General features: G+C 39.6%; 1 long non-coding RNA gene across 1 annotated transcript; it reads right to left on the reverse strand.

Annotated features, from left to right (window-relative positions):
• Positions 1–448: 448 nt before the first annotated feature.
• LOC116502825 lies at positions 449–3,465 on the reverse strand. The gene is made up of 2 exons (XR_004254598.1): positions 3,314–3,465; positions 449–904 (listed from the first exon to the last, which is right to left on the reverse strand). It is a non-coding gene; the product is annotated as an uncharacterized LOC116502825 (long non-coding RNA).
• Positions 3,466–17,160: the final 13,695 nt, after the last annotated feature.

Here is a 17,160-nt window from a genome sequence, read left to right on the forward strand (position 1 = left end):
CAGTTCTTACAGACTTGACAAAAAAAAAATTCTGAGCACAGAATGAGCTTGAATTTGAGGTCTTTTTTCGGTATAAAGTTGTTTTTTTCCTTTTATATACATTCACAAATATACATTCTTGTAAATACTATTAACATTTATCTACTAATATTAACATTTATCACTATCTTCTTACAAATATAGAAAACACAGTTGGGGTCACTTTCTTGCCACCCAGTACCTCCATCTTTGCAATAATCCTACTCCTTCCTTCTTCTCTACCTCCCTTCTCTACCTTCTTCTTTCCTCCTCTCCTTACTCTTTTCTTCTTCCCCTCTCTTTCCCCCACTCCTCCTCTCTTTTTATTTCCCTCCCTTACTTCCGCTGCTTTGCCCTTTCTTCCTTTCCCTCCTCATCCTCCCTCCTTTCCGTTGGTGCCCTTACTTATTTTCTTCCTCTGATGGATTCCCGGGGTGGCATTTCAGTGATCCCGAGTTTATATTTGCATGAAAAAATAATTTTCTCTTCGACATTTTACTTTCCAATAATAAATCCACTTGTACCATTTTTTTACTTGTATATTTGTATTTTAATACTTTTCTATTTTTCCCTTCCTCCCTGAAGTTGAGGTCCTTAGTATGCAAAGCATGTTTTACTACTAAGCAACAGGCTTTTCCTCAAGTACTTCTCATTGTTCCTATTAGGAGGGAACTCTTGTACATTCTTAAATTGCACCTTTCATATGCAAAGAAGTCCTTCCATTCTGAAGAAGTATCTCAGATTTGGTTTCTTAAACTTCCATCACACCACCCTTTCTCCATTCTTCCAGCAGTTCCCCATTTCTGTGGAACAGGAGGATTAGTGGGGGAGGGAGCCACATTTCATTGAGTCTCTGAATCCGCTCTTTAATAGCAGCAATAATTTCCTAAAATACAAAATAAAATTTATTAGGGAGCTTGATTCCTTCCCAACATTTCCTGCTGAATACCAGCAAATTTTCTGCTGATCCAACCAACTTACCTTTCAGTTGGCCTATCTTCATTCAACCTGTTACCAGACCCAGAAAGCATCAATTATGTTTAACAATTTACTTAGAATTATATAATGTTACAAATGCTGGTAGCATTTGTTCTGGTAATATAGATGGCTAATAAATGTGATTGACAAATAAGAAACAAACATAAGCACCTCACTGCTGTTTTCAATGTCACCTCTCAAATGGCAGCTAGAAGCAACTTCAGTGCTTAAAAGACTTCCTTGTTTGCTAAAATATAAAATGAAAACAAAATAGCAATAGCACTTAGACTTATATACTGCTTTACGGTGCTTTACAGCCCTCTCTAAGCAGTTTACGGAGTGAACAGATTGCCTCCAACAACCTGAGTCCTCATTTTACCCACCTTGGATGGGAAGCTGGTGAGATTTGAACTGCCAAATTGCAGGCAGCCAGCAGGCAGCAGAAGTAGCCTATAGTACTGCACTCTTACCACTGTGCCACCGTGGCTCCAAATGATAGCCTTGCGAACTCAAGTCCTATGAATTCAGCATGTTCCACTCTAGTATTATTTTTATTGTGTGCCATCACAACAGTGTCAACAACTACATAGATATTCTCCATGGTGATGTGCTCTTCCCAATGGCACACTCATGGCCACTAACTGAGTCCATCCACTTTGCTGATGGTCTTCCCTTTTCTTCCATCTTTCCCAGCAAGAGAGTCTTCTTTTGAGAACTGGCTCCTAATATCATATGTCCAAAGTAGGATAATTTGAGCCTGGTCATTTGTAGCTTGAGTGAGAACTCTGGATTGATTTGTTTCATAATCCATGTGTTTGTTTTCTTGGACTCTGGTACTATTACACAAAACACATTTGTGCAGGTGTTCCTACTCCTTGGATTAAATATGATTTTGTGGCCAGTTTGCCTAAATTAGCTAGCTTGGATAACTTACCATTTCTGCATGAATGAAAATGTGTTTAGGTTACTATGATACTAAACTAAAAAGGTTGTTCTATGGAGTGTAGACATTGTATGTAAATAATGGAATTATGGGGAAAAAACCTCCTACAGTTAGAATATTCTTTGTTTGTAGCCAATTTATCTTTTACATATCAAAGAATGAAAAAGGATACTATTACAGTGTGTCCCTTCTAACATAATTTGCTCTGGTGGAGTGTTAGTTTGATTAGTGTCCTACTGTGAGGAATAGGGAGTTCTAGCTCAAGAGCAAAATCTAAACTAGAATTCCTCCCCTCCTGTCATTCACATTTACTACATATTGCCAATGGGGAATGGGCACCAGCACTAGCAATTTTAGTAGGCATTTGGCAATTCCAAGGGCAACAAGGGTGGGAGCAAAAGTTTAAGTCTTTCTTTCATTTTTGAGTAGCGAGTATAGGAAATCAGAAGCAGAGGTGGTATTCAGCCAGTTCTGACAGGTTCTGGGGAATCGGTAGGGGAAATTTTGAGTAGTTCGGAGAACCGGCAAATAGGCTGCCCTTGCCCCTGCTGCCTCCCTGCCTCCCAGCTGATCTTCTTTTGTTGTCCTGAACAGGAGAATGGAGCTGAGAAGCAGGTAAGTGGGGGATGGGGAGGGAATGGGGATTTTGCAGTATCCTTCCCTTGCCACGCCCACAAAGCCATGCCATGCCCACAGAACCGGTATTAAAAAAATTTGAATCCCACCACTGATCAGAGGAAATAGGAATAGGCATAGTAATAGTAATAGTAATAGTAATAGTAATAGTAATAGTAATAGTAATAGTAATAGTAATAGTAATAGTAATAGTAATAGTAATGGAATGGAATGGAATAGAATAGAATAGAATAGAATAGAATAGAATAGAATAGAATAATTCTTTATTGGCTAAATGTGATTGGAAACTGCAAGGAATTTTTCTTCGGTGCATAAGCTCTCATTGTACAGACAAACAACAAAGTAATATAATCATAAGATACCAATAGGAGAAGGTGGTACAAAAGATGAGAAGGATAGTAGTAACACAGCCATACTACATGAATAAATATCTTCAGACATAAGATAGTACTGTGGGAATTAGATCTTCATCAGAGTGATCACACAAGGAAAAAAAACTCATGGAAAAAACTGAAATTAGGAGAATAGTAGAGACAAAACGGCAACGCTCCCTTGTTCCATTATCATGATCCCAACCCATCCCACCACTTGTGCTAGTTAGCAATAGAGCATTAGCAACAGTATTTAGACTTACAGTATATAATGCCCCATAGTGCTTTACAGCACTCTCTGGGCAGTTTACAATGTAAGCATTCTTTACATATTGCCCCCAACAATCTAGGTCCTCATTTTACTGACCTCAGAAGGATGGAAGGTTGAGTCAATCTTAAGCCCCATGAGGATCGAACTCCAGTATCTGCTTGCAATACTGCGTTCCTTCTACATATAAAAAAAAATTGTGAGGATGCAAACTGCCTTAATTGTATTTCTTCCCCGGTTCCCCAGTTTGGAAGTCCAGCTGCAAACAGGGTAAGGCAGCTTGGCATCCTTCTGAGCTTTCATTGTTATCAGCCTTGGCCAGCATGATCAAAGATAAGAGAGTTGGTGTTTTGCCAGATGTCAATATAGTGATTGGCAGTTGGTTCATTTGGATCCAAACTAGAAACAATAATAAGCACACCATTAAATAAATGGATTTTAAGCTGTACTATTAACTCAAGCAAACGGAGTTAAAGCAGAACATAAAAAGCATAGATACCAAGCAAGATGTCACCCATATCTCTTGTAAGCTGCCAGGAGCTCCTTAATAACGACAACAGAGATACCCCATAGATGGCCAATTTCTACAGTACTTAATGCTAAATTCTGTGCAGAAGCTCCCACTATAACAATAACAACCCCACCATTTGTATCAAAACCTGGCACCATAACTATTCATGATCTGTTATGGTCCGGAGACTGTAAGATCTGATCTTGAATGGTTGGCATGCAATTCTGGGATGAGAATTAAAAGTCTGAGACCTCACAGTGAGGAAAAAAAACTTTGAATCTACATTAAGATTCTCTCACCTTCTCCTTTGTTCAGCAAGCAAGGGTGAAAAACAAGCAGGGTGGCTCAGAATGAACTCTAAACTCCTAGACTTTTCTTAATATGGAGAAGTCAAAATCTGTCACTAATTCCTCGCAATAGCAATGGTCCTCCACATTGCCACTACGTTGTAGAGTTGTGGTTCAAAACTTCTGGAAGACACCAAGTTGCCTACTCATTCATTTTAGGCACATCTTTTACATCAGTGGTTCTTAACCACTGTGGTCCATGGACCCATGATAGGCCATGATGTCATCACAGGAGGTCTGTGAAGGCTTGAAGGAATGTTATGATTTTAATCTTGAGATAAGTCAGGGGTGAAATTCAGCAGGTTCTGACCAGTTCTGGAGAACCGGTAACAGAAATTTCGAGTAGTTCGGAGAACTGGCAAATACCACCCCTGGTTGGCCCGAGTGTGGGGTGGGAATGGAGATTTTGCAATATCCTTCCTCTGCCACACCCATCAAGCCAAGCCCACCGAACCAGTAGTAAAAAAAAATTTGAACTTCACCAATGAGTTAAGTCTTGGAGGTCCATGGCCACAAAAGTTATTTAAAGAGGGTCTGTGGTGAAGAAAAGGTTAAGAACCACTGATCTACATTCTTTCAAGTGGTAGGAGAGAGAATATTATCCTTGAGTAGGTAAATTTGTCCCTGGATTGTTCTATTTCAAACTTTAATAGTGGGCTCACAAGACTAAATGTGAATATGGGGGAAAACTCACAACCCCATCTCAAAGGAAGAAATGTTCTGTGTTAATCTTGCTCCCAACATGCTACAATTTTCTAAATTGATACTTATTGGCATGATTATGGTAGCTGTAAGCCAAATTCAGCAGTTTACTAAGAGAATATTCCGCTTTTTTCCCCAGTGGAATGTGTTAATCTGGCAGCTTTCCAGAAATGATAATTTTAGGACAGGAAAGTGGTTCATATATTATTACAGAGTGATGCTCATTTTTATGTGTGCATACATATATAAAAAGAGCCGGAAGCACCACACATTCAATTGAGTCCCTAAAATAAGATCAAAGACCATATTATAATACACAATCATTTTTAGAAATTCTCAAAACGCCCCTAGAATGCCAATTCTTCATATAATTAATTTTATTCAAGTTTTGCCAAGTCAGTATGCATATGGTTTGCATTCTTCATGGCTCATTTTTTACACCATGGAAACAGAATCCTGTGATAATATCCATATTAATGAGCAGTGTGACTGATGCTGATACAAAATCTTAATTTAAAAACTCATCATTATTGTTATGGTCAGTCAGAATATAATTTTACATAAATATCCCCACTCCGTACTTTCTGCACCTCTTTCTTTCCAGCATGGAAATCATGCTAAGATTTTCCTCTAAAAATAAAAAAAATAAAAACTAGTAATAGGGCAGTGTTACAACCACAAGCACTCATCCCTCTTAAGATGTAATGTGATATCTACTGGAACCAACTGTGCTGAGGAAAGGAACAAAGGTAATCTAATAGTTGAGTATTGCTTTAAAAAAAAGAGCCAATATCTTGCCTACCATTTGTCCAAGAAACTGGGAGGACAAATAGAAAAAAGAAAAGCATATTAGCCAAATAATGAATAGAATATTAAAGCATCATTGTGAGCAAAGCTGAGGCAATAGCCAAATCCACTCAACATTTGCAGCCCAAACTATTGTAGTTTAGTGTGCTCCATGGATGAGACCATAGTGAAACAAACCATGGCTTACTGACTAAACCACAATTGGATGGAATCCAGAGATGGGTTGCTCACGGTTCGGAACCAATAGTAGTGGTGGTGGAAGGCTCTGCCCACCCACCCAGACACTTCTGCACATGCATAGAAGCTTCTGCGCATGCACAAAAGCATTGCACACAAGTGCAAGTGCATGAGAGTGTGCAATTGGACCAGTAGTAAAACATTTGGAAGCCCACCACTGATGGAATCCCCTAATATGCTGAGACATTGGCTATGATTTAGAAGTTGCAATATCTAGATTCACATAGTTTATCACTCCTGCAACACTATGGTTTTCAATCCCAAACCAAAAGCAATTTGAAGCTGAGTAGCAACCATCTTCATTAAAATTAGCCTCAAAGTAGGAGGTTTAATTAGCAACCTGCTTCCTTTGGTGATTTCTCCCAACAACTGGACGGGTGTTTGGTACCATATCTTTGCTGCAAAAATCCAGATGACCTGCAAAGGCTCTGCAGAAACCGTCAGGCCCCAGAAGTAAATTGGAGTAGTAGTTAAAGGCACCAGGCTAGAAACCAGAATAGTATAAATTTTAATCCTGCCTTAGGCAGGAAGCCAGCTGGATGACCTTGAGCCAGTCCCCCTCTCTCCATCCTGAGAAGGAGGTAGTGGTAGTGGCAAATTATTTCTGAAAATGTTGCCAAGAAAACTGCAGAGATTTATCCAGGCAGTCCTCTCAAAGGCACATCAAAGCACTAGAGCCCTACTGAATGGCTATGACAAAAGAAGCTGCAGAAATATCACTGCCACCTCCCTCAGCAGTATTTAAAAAATTTGCTATTGTATTTAAGAACCTATAAAATACAATAGCAGAACTTCGACAGATGGGGGGGGGGGGAATGTCTCAAGCCCGAGAAATAAGGAGATGAAAAAGTTCCCACTGAGGAGAAAACAGGCCACCCTCAATCTCTGCAGAGCTTCAATTGGGATATCATTTTTAGGGTCATCCTGGATACTTACAGAGCCAGAAAATAAATAGGCTTATCTGCCAAACACTAACAATGCCACAGTCAGTCATTTGGTTTAGAATTAATGCAGTTTTCATAAGTCAAAACCACATAAACTGTATTAAACAATCTGGATAAACCCTGTCAATGCTTTCCTTCCTTCCTTCCTTCCTTTTCTTTTCTTTTCTTTTCTTTCTTTCATTATTTAGTTATTTACTTTATCACTCATGTACAAGATAATAGGAATAAGAATAAACATGAATAAGAACACAGGAAATGGGTACAAATGCCTGCTGCCAATTACCTCCCAAAGACCCATTAGATCACACAGGGTAGGCCTCCTCCGGGTTCCGTCTACCAGCCAATGTCATCTGGCTACGACCCGGGGGAGGGCCTTCTCTGTGGCGGCTCCGGCCCTTTGGAATGAACTCCCCGCAGAGATTCGGACCCTCACATCTCCCCAGGCCTTCCGAAAAGCCATTAAAACCTGGCTGTGTCAGCAGGCCTGGGGTGGATGAGTTCCCTTCCCCTCTCGAATTGTGTGGCTGTTGGTTATTTTTAAATGCCCTGTACTTTTGTAGTTTTGTGTTTTTCCCTTCCCCTCCTTGAGTTTGTGCGCCGCCCTGAGTCCCGCCGGGAATAGGGCGGCATATAAATAAAATGAAACTCGAAAATGAAACTCGAAATAAATTGGGACATTACAACAGAGATGTTAGCCATGCACACCCCTACTGACCTCTTAGGAATGGGGTGATGTCAACAGTAGACAGTTTAAGGTTAACATTTTTGGGGTTTGAGGATGTAACAACAGAGTCAGGTAGTGCATTCCAGGCATTGACCACTCTGTTGTTGAAGTCATATTTTCTGCAATCAAGTTTGGAGCGGTTTACCTTGAGTTTGTATCTATTGTGTGCCCATATATTATTGTGGTTGAAACTGAAGTAGTCATTGACAAGTAGGATGTTGTAGCAGATAATTTTAGGAAGAACATATCCTATAAAGCTAATTTAAAATCTGATAAATTAGAATAAACTTCTAAAATAATATTTTTTTAAAAAAAACTTTATTTAGTGTAAACAATTTGCCAAACTGCTCTATTTCTTGTGCTAAGGTTTGGATTATATGGAGAAGAGGAACATTTATCTCAGATTTATTTAGTTTCTTGGGCCAGAAGATTCCAAGAGTTTAAGATGAAAATGAAGGGGATGAAGGAGACAGAAATACATGGCGACATTAGACATAAGACAAGGATTATAAGATTTGATTATAAATGGGGGAGACAAAGCATGAATTGGCATCTCTGATTGAGTATTGAGTTGGGATGCTAAGTATTAAGTCCTGGATTCACATGTAACATAAACCATTAAGTGGCTTGACTTATACATTAAACTAAATCAGTAAACCTGTGGCTCAGATTTGTGGCTCACACATGCACCCCATCTGGGGGCTCATATATGCATCCCATTTGAGGATCCCTAGGAAGGATAGGCTAAAATCCCCTGACCCTTACAAGAGTTTGAGGTACCCTGAGGGTGGACTGAAAGGCCAAGAAAAGATGCCTTCAGAGCTGCCAAGAGAGAAATCTCCAAACAGAGAGAGATTTCTCTCTCCTCTAAGCTTCTGCCAGTCATTAAGAACGCAATGGATCAGTGAGCTGGATCAGAATAATGGAGTTTCCTTGTTCCGTGAATAGCAGGAGCTTTGATCAAATGTCAAAGGGCATCTCAATGTCACCCATTTCAATGCCATTCTCTTTACTCGGGAACTCTGAGTACGGTTGAGATTTCTGACAGAATTAGTCACCAGAATTATTTGGGGAGGATAATGGAGAACCTTCCTAGGGTGGTCTGTGATCATAATAGCAATTCGATTGATCAAGGTGAGTGGAATGTCACAAGAATACCAGTCAGTGGAAGGGGGGAAAGGGGCATTAGAATAATATTCAAAGGATAGTGAAGAAGAGGCAATGAAACTAGTACACCATGAAGGCTTATTGGGTACTGGAGAGATCAAAGCGGCCTATGAGAAAGACCAAATGAAGAATAGAAAAGAGACGTGACAAGGCTAAGTATTACATGCCCAATTCACCAAAAATTAGATAAGGACAAGACCAGGCAATGGCTAACAGCAGGAAAGTTGAAGAGAAAAGGGGGCTAATTCCAATGCATACTCGGTCAGAATTGAGAAAACAGCAACAGACAGTAAATGCTCTGTTTGCAAAGAAGCTGAAGAAACAGTGGATCTCCTAATCAATGCTGTAAGATCACACATACTGACTACAAACGGCGGCCTAACAAAGCAGCAACAATGGTGCAGTGTAACATCTATAAGAAATGCCATTTGCCTACAAGCAAGAATCGATGGATCCCCAAAATAGACAAAATAATAGAAAATGAAGAAGCGAAGTGCCTTGGAGCCTTAGAATTCAGACAAACAAGCGCTCGACACATTACTCCCTAGACTTAACAATTGTTGATATGGAAGACAAAAAGGGTCTGGATATTGGATGTTGTAGTACCTGGAATCAGCAGAGTAAAACAGAAACAACAGGAGAAAATCAGATAATACAAAGACCTGCAAATAGAAGGACAATGGTAAAAAGAAAGCAAATACAGCACCTCTAGCAATAGGTGCCCGGGGTGCAATCCCAAAATTTATTCTAAAGACATAACTAGCATTGCATTAAAAAAAAATGACCAGCATCTTGAACTGAGGTCGGAAAGAACCTGGGAACTTTGATTGAACAAATGTCTACCCCAATTTAAAAAAATGTCTGCTTGATCTGTGTTATTTGGTACTGATTAAATGAGTCCATCAGTCAGGGAAAAAGCAGGATGTCTAATACCTTCTCCAAATCATAATATGCTTTTCATATCCTTTTTCTGCTTTTAACAGGAAATATACATGATGACCACATATAGACTGATCCTGGGAGTTTATTGTATTACATTCTATGTAATATCCTGATTGGAAGTTAGTTAATTAACTTGTTCCCAAGAGACATGTAACCGAATGTCATTCAGAGTGTTATTTTCAGCAAAATGGCTCAGTGGTGTCATGCCACCTTATGTCACGCTGTACCACTCTGCAAAGGAAATCTGAAATGTCAATTTTCTGAGAAAAACAAGGTTACAAGATAGGGATGATAAAAGGGAATAATAAAATGGTTGGATGGCCTCCCACACAGCTTGCATTTCTTCCCGCTTTATATTTTATTAATTTCATCATAGTTTGGCCTTTGCGGTTTAGATCTGAGTGGTTTTTTAAAAGCTACCTTTTGACTTTTTAAAGAAAAAAAGAACCAGCCACAAAGTAGTTTATGGAATAAAAAGAAAGAAAATGTTTCTTAAGAAAAGGATGATCACATTGTTTTTTTTTTAATTTAGGGATATGGTGGCACAGTGGCTAAGATGCTGAGCTTGTCGGCAGTTCAGCAGTTCAAATCCTTAGGAGTGAGCTCCTGTTACTTGTCCCAACTTCTGCCCACCTAGCAGTTCGAAAGCATGTAAAAATGCAAGTAGGAAGGTAACAACATTCGTGCACTTTCGGCATTTAGTCATGCTGGCCACATGACCATGGAGACGTCATTGGACAGCGCTGGCTCTTCAGCTTTGAAACAGAGATGAGCACTGCCCACTAGAGTCAGGAATGACTAGCACATATGTGTGGGGAACCTTTACCTTTGTTGTTTTTAAAAAAAAATAGGAAAAATTTTAAAACAATAAAATTGTTTCTGTTCAAGAGACTTTTGCTTTTCTCTTTCTGTACCTCTCTCTGTGTGAGAAATTTAGATTTTCAGGTTTTCAACATAGGAGCCTCAAACATTTAAGGTACAAATAGAAGCCACAATTAAACTTTTTGAGATCAAGGACAATGTTCCTATGCTTTAAAAACAAGATTTTCTGGCAAAGAAGGATTAATTTAATTTCATCCCATATGTGACCTGAAATGATAAATGGGCTTTATGTGCCATCTTTAGGAGAGAGTATCCTTTTGTTCAGTATCCTTTTACTGAGATGTTTAGTGAAGATACAACATTAAAAAAAAAAACATTACATAAAGTTCTTTGAGCCATTATATTCTAAGGCTAGAATAGGCCCTTGTGCTTTGTCACATCATTTGATGTGTTTTTAAAAATCACAAAAAAACCATGTTCGGCAGCTATCCACTTATAAATTAAAACAGGGTCAAAATGGCTGAGATTTTAGTCCAAACATATAATGTCTACAAATTTTTCTTGGTAGATGGAGATTTTCTGCAAGTTTTTTAAGAGCAGCATTTTATCAGGGTTCCAAGTAATATGCCAGTAGCAAACAGAACTCTGAGGCAAGTAGGTTCCTCAAAGAACAGGTTTATTGGACATATCATATTGGCACAGACTGGTGAAAACTGACTCTAAAGGTTCCCACAGTTTTCACCTAATTAAAAATAAAACTTATTCCCAAAAATCAGTTACATGGTACAATCAAGGTGCTGTCCAGTTGCTCCTCCTCTTTCAGCCACCTGTGGGAATGTCCTTGGTTCTCAGGGGAAATCTATTTTGTTTTGGCTATAAAACCCCAACTATCTCTATTCCCCCCCCCCATCCCTCAGCACCATTGTGGCAACACTGAAGCTTCCAAGATGGCCTCAGTCAGGCCAGCTTCAGAGTTGACACATTTCTTCTTAGCGGTTATAGAAGATTACCAATAGGATGAGATCCGTCGGCTTTATTATACCATATTGTTTATCCATGAAATTCAGCAGAAGACTCAGAAGCCAAGAAAACTGCAGATTGTTGAAGAAATGACTATCAAGAACTGAGCATTCTCACCCAGACCTCTTGGCAGTCTCATAACTAAACAAGTACAAGAATTGTACAATGATATATGAAAACATATGATGAATTGGGTATGGCTAAGGTAGAGAAAAGTAGGACTAAGGATGACATGATAGCATTATTCCAGTATCTGAGGGGCTGCCACAAAGAAGAAGGAGTCAACCTATTTTCCAAAGCACCAGAAGGCAAGACAAGAAACAATGGATGGAAACTAACCAGGGAGAGAAGCAACCTGGAATTAAGGAGAAATTTCCTAACAGTGAGAACAATTGGCCAGTGGAACAGCTTGCCTTTAGAAGTTGTAGGTTCTTCATCATTGGAGGTTTTTAAGAAAATACTGGACAGCCAACTTTCTGAAATGATTGAGCAGGGGATTGAACTAGAAGACCTCCAAGGTCCTTTCTAGTTCTGTTGTGTTTGAGTGATTGATTGATTGATTGATTGATTCCTCCCCGGGAGAATTTCTCCAGAGTTCTCATGTGAAAATTTTCTTAATCAAATTCTCTTTCACCAAATTGAATAACAGCAGATAGGGAAACAAAGAAAGACTGCCTGCCAACCTTTATCAAACTTCAACAAACTAATAAGCTATGTCATAAAGATGGGATGTGGGCATCTGGATAAATCAGTATCCACCTGCTGCTTAAAGTTCAACCCTTTTATGGCCTTAATTTTAGGATTTTTTGCTACTTGACTAGAATAAAATTGCATCAAATAGGTTAATAATTGAAAACAGCTTCCTCTGCCACTCACCCACCAACCATATGCCCTCCCATCTTCATCTCCCCACCACACATATGCTGAGCCTCTCCATGGATGTTGGCTGAGAATTCAAGAATTACGGGTACCCGTTCATCTGGGGAATGGCAAGTTGGGGGGGAAAACGGGCAAAATAAATGGAGGAAAGAACAGCCCTGTTCTCGGAGAAATGAAATGGGCCTTGTCCAGAACTTCTCAAGATATTAGGGCCAGCATTCTTTTTGAATTATCATATTACATGATAACCCACTGATTTCCAGGATTCTTCTGATTTAGAATGAAACTTTCTTGGAACATACCATGCTGGATGTTAAAATGCTGCAAAAACTGATTTTGGAGAAGAGATGTGTGCAAATGTCATCATCTCAGGGTGTCACGTGCAGGAATTTCACTTTTGTAAGTACAGTTGTGGGAGGAAAAGTCTTCTTTTTAACCACAAGACACAATGTCCAAAGGAACAGCTCCAGATAAGCATCACCTAGCAACCAGTTGTACTGACATGCGGTAACCTTCAGGGAGCCATGGAGAAAGACAAAGCCTTTTTGTGCAGAAATCTGTAAGAGGACAGGTTGGGACTGTTTCTTAATTCTGATGCCAAGCTAAAGCCTAAACTAAATAACTTTTGGAAAACTGGATCTCGATGTGAAAGTCATCTCATTAATGGGTGCCCAAGATTAAAGCGGCCAGGAGTATCTTGTTTCCTTTAACATGGTTATTTTGTGCAAACCAGTGGAATTAATCTGATATATATACAGGCCAATTTGTCTACTTTTCATGATACCTGGATTGGCAAGAGTAGCCCCAGATACTTGACTGAATTAGACATAGAAAATTGTTTAGCTTTACAGGGAGAGGCTGTAGGAAGTGAGCACCCAACCCCCTCCTTGAAAAATGATAAATGAAATATCCTGAGAAATATTGAAAAGGCAGAATATTGTATTTCCCTGGATAAGAAATGGAGAAACATGTTTTTAGACAGGAAACAGACTCATTCTTAATAGCCCCCACCTTTGTCAATGGTCCATTAAAAGGCCTGAGCCAGTCTATTCTACATAACAAAGATCCCCCTTAAGCTCCAGGGTGATGGGTTTAAGACATGATAGTATTAGCCCTTTACCCATCTTACCAAAGGGCACCTGGGAAGAACAATGCTTAACCAAACATGGACTCAAAGCACAGCCTACAGAGTTTCCCCTGCATGGCCTCATGGGAGTCTGACAATCAGTCAGAATACAAGATCAAGATCAAAGGCCAGAGAGGGCATAAAACCAGGGACTTTCAGCATCTTGGCCTCTTTTCTTCTTCACCCAAAATCTTGAAGCATGTGTTCACCTTTTCTGCTCAGGAACTCGAGCCCTGTGGTCCTGTTCGTCATTAAACCATCTTTCCAAGCAGCCTCCATGTTTCCAGTGTCTTTTTCCCCACTTGGAACTGAACCCAGGAGGACATTTCTTCCAACAAGACCATTTGCAGTCATCTTCTTTTTCAAAGCAGCATTAAGCCTATTCAGTAAGACTCTTTTAGAACTGCTGACCTGTTTTTCAGGTATTTGGCACATCAAATCACATTGGCTTCACCTTAGCCATTATTTGCATAGGGTTAAATAAGATGACTAGGACAACAACATAAAAAGTCATCTGTGGAGTCTCCAGAATAACTCTCAATAGTAAAAGGAAAAGCTTTGAGATGAATCCACACTCCACAGAGCTTCTTCAGGCAGCCGTTACGTGACTGTGTAATTGGACTCTTCTTTTGGAGAAAATGTACTAAGCAGAAGATGCACCTTCTGCTGAAGAGGTCTTCTCTTGGTCCAACCTCATTAGACAGTTTCTACTAATCCGCCATCTCTTCTCTGAGCAGGTGGTAGGGGAAAAATTCAGAAGATGATAGTGAAGCACAGATTCCTACATAAAAGTAGATTATCTGGATTCATTTCAGATATGGAAAAGAGACTGAAACAGCACTAATCATTAGTGGGTGACTTTCATGGCCCCTAGATGGAACAAGCCCTATTAAGTTCTAATTCTATGAAACCTTTCTCAGCAATATTTGACACCACCAATTAAGGCAATAGTGAAATCATCACTGAGTGAAATTGTGCTGCCATCCTCCTTAAAAGTAGCAATGGTATAACTACTTCATCACTTGACTCAGATATGCCTCCATCCTTCCATATTGAATTTGGCTAGATTTTTGCTACACAGTGCATGTTGTCATTGCCACATATTCTCTAATTTGTAGCCATTGTATTTTCTGTGGTATTCATCCAATTTACAGAGTGGGAATTGTATACATAGTTGGAATTGCCTATAAGATCTCTAAAAGTGAGTGAGTGAGTGAGAGTGAGTGAGTGAGTGAGTGAGTGAGTGTGTGTGTGTGTGTGTGTGTTTTGGACATCCTGCAAAGGTTAAGATTGGGAGACGCTGTTTTATGATAGTTCCACTCTTTCTTGACTGAACATTTTCAATGAACAGTTAATGAAGAAAAACTTCTGGCTTCTTTGTTGTGAATTCTATAGGACTCAGATCTTTCTCCCGTTGTGTGATTTAATGCGTAGACCTCTGAATACACATTGCTTTAAAAATTGTTGCTCTCACTGTTGGTCTAAGAATTCACTCCCACCCTCGTGCGATTTAGCATCTACAGTGCATGAAATTGCTAAGTGATATTATGCATGGGTTGGGATGAGGTACTATCAATACGCTGATGATACATTGTCACTATGAGAGTGTTTACCTTCTGGAGGCTATGAAACTAAGATTGGGTACAGTTCTTACATAACCATTTTGGCTTGATCCTGGGTCCTTGGCTGATTCTAGGTGGGATCATACTACCCCAGAAAGAGGACTGTAAATTGAGGGTCTTCTCAGATTTATGTCCATAATTCCTCAAGAGGTGAAAGCAACAAACAAGATGATATACTAGTTGGAACAGCAAGCCTGACAATGTTAACTCATGTCCTTAACACCTCAAAGATAGACTACTGCATCACACTTGCAGTCATCTTTGAAGACTACCTAGAAACCAGAAGTGGCGCAAAAAATCAACTGCCAGTCAATGAGAGATGCTTTATCCAAATAATACCTTCCTTTTGGCTGTTGCATTGGTTACACAATGTAACCCTGGAGCTCATCCCATAACAAAACAAAGAGAAAAATGTTATTCAAGTTGGCAAAAAAAAATTCTAAGCTTTAGAGAAGCATTAGGAATTGAAATAATGATAAATTGTGAATTCATGGCCCTTTCTGTTCCCCACTCTTTTTCCTAGAAAGAATACTCTCCTCGGTCCAACTGTCGCCAGAGAAATAGAAAACATGTTAGCAGTCACACAGGTGAGTCTCTGAAATGATACAAATCCTAGCGAGGAAAACTGTAACAATATTCAGGCTGAAATTCTTTTATAATTTTGGATTCTGGCAGCAGAAAAATATGAGGTACAAATAAATATTTTTCCCTAGATGTCTCACAAAAGAAGAACCATATTCTCTTGTCTTTCCCTCTCAATTTCAGTGAACTGTAAGTGGCTGCAATTGGGGATTTCATTTTTGAAATCTATTAATTTTGATATTATGTGGGGTCCTTGGTGCTGTCTGAGCCTGCTTGTTTTCTTGAAGACATTTCATTACCCAACTAGGTAACATCATCAATGCTAGAGGGGAGAGGGGTTTTTCTCATTTTATAGACTAGTGGCTTGCCCTGTTGGTGTTGGTGGGAGTGGCCTTGGTGGTTCCTTGATTAAGCTATTGTTTACTATTCGCTTGTTCGTCTGTGATGGTAGTGGTGTTAACCTAAATTCATCTGGGTGTTGATTATTGCTGAAGAGATGTTTTGGTCTTTTCACTTCCTTTTTGGTTTTTTGATTGTCTCATTTAAATTTAGACATTTTCGGTTTTAATGGATTTTAATGGATTTAATGGATTTTGCATAAGATCAGCTCTACTTTTGATCCTACAACTGGGTTTGATTCAAAGTATGGTGACTATGACCTTCTCAGGTATGATGCCTGATTGTGGAATTTTCCTTGCAGGGAAACACAACTGGATCTCCCACTATTTAGTCCAAATAGTATTAGATATGTTTATTCATGCAGAAATTGACAGTCACATGATGACCAATGTTCCAGGAACTGACTACTTGTTAAATAAATATTATTTTGAACTCTTATACAATTAAACTGTAAACTGTATTTCATTTGTTTTATCACACACTCGGGTTTTCTGGGAGGGAGGAAGGATGATGATGATGATGATGAGGAGGAGGAGGAGGAGGAGGAGGAGGGGAGGAGGAGGATATCTATGGAGATTCTTAGTCATCCAGGTCATGGCTGTCCCAAAGGTGCTTTTTCAAAAGGCAACTGGACTTTGGTTTTTCTTGAAGATGTTTTGCTTTTCATCCAAGAAGCATCCCCAGTTTTGACTGAATACTTGGGAATGGAACAGGGGTGGGGTTTTGCCAACATTACTGCTGTTTTATGCATGCACCAGTTTGCGCACACAGACACTCTTCGCTTGTGCATATGCGCAGTTGCTGAAAAACTGTTCTGCACATGCGCAGAACATTTTAAAAGCAGTAAAAAAACATGCTGGCAACAGCATGGACAATGGGGGATCGGTTCGGGGGTGTGGCCAGCCAGCCGTCCCTACCGGTTCAGTGATCCAGTTGCAATCTCCACTACCGGTTGGCCCGAACTGGTGCAAACCAGTAGGAACCCACCTCTGGAATGGAAGGATTTATATTTCTTGTAGTCATCTGGTTGTTAGTACTTTAAAGGTGGGTCATTAGGTTTCTGAGAATCATTGAGGCCCCTTGGGAGTTTATTTGTGACTTCAGGGTGACCTGAA

The sequence above is a fragment of the Thamnophis elegans genome, chromosome 2 (assembly GCF_009769535.1).
Source record: "Thamnophis elegans isolate rThaEle1 chromosome 2, rThaEle1.pri, whole genome shotgun sequence".
In the NCBI taxonomy this organism is placed as follows: domain Eukaryota; kingdom Metazoa; phylum Chordata; class Lepidosauria; order Squamata; family Colubridae; genus Thamnophis; species Thamnophis elegans.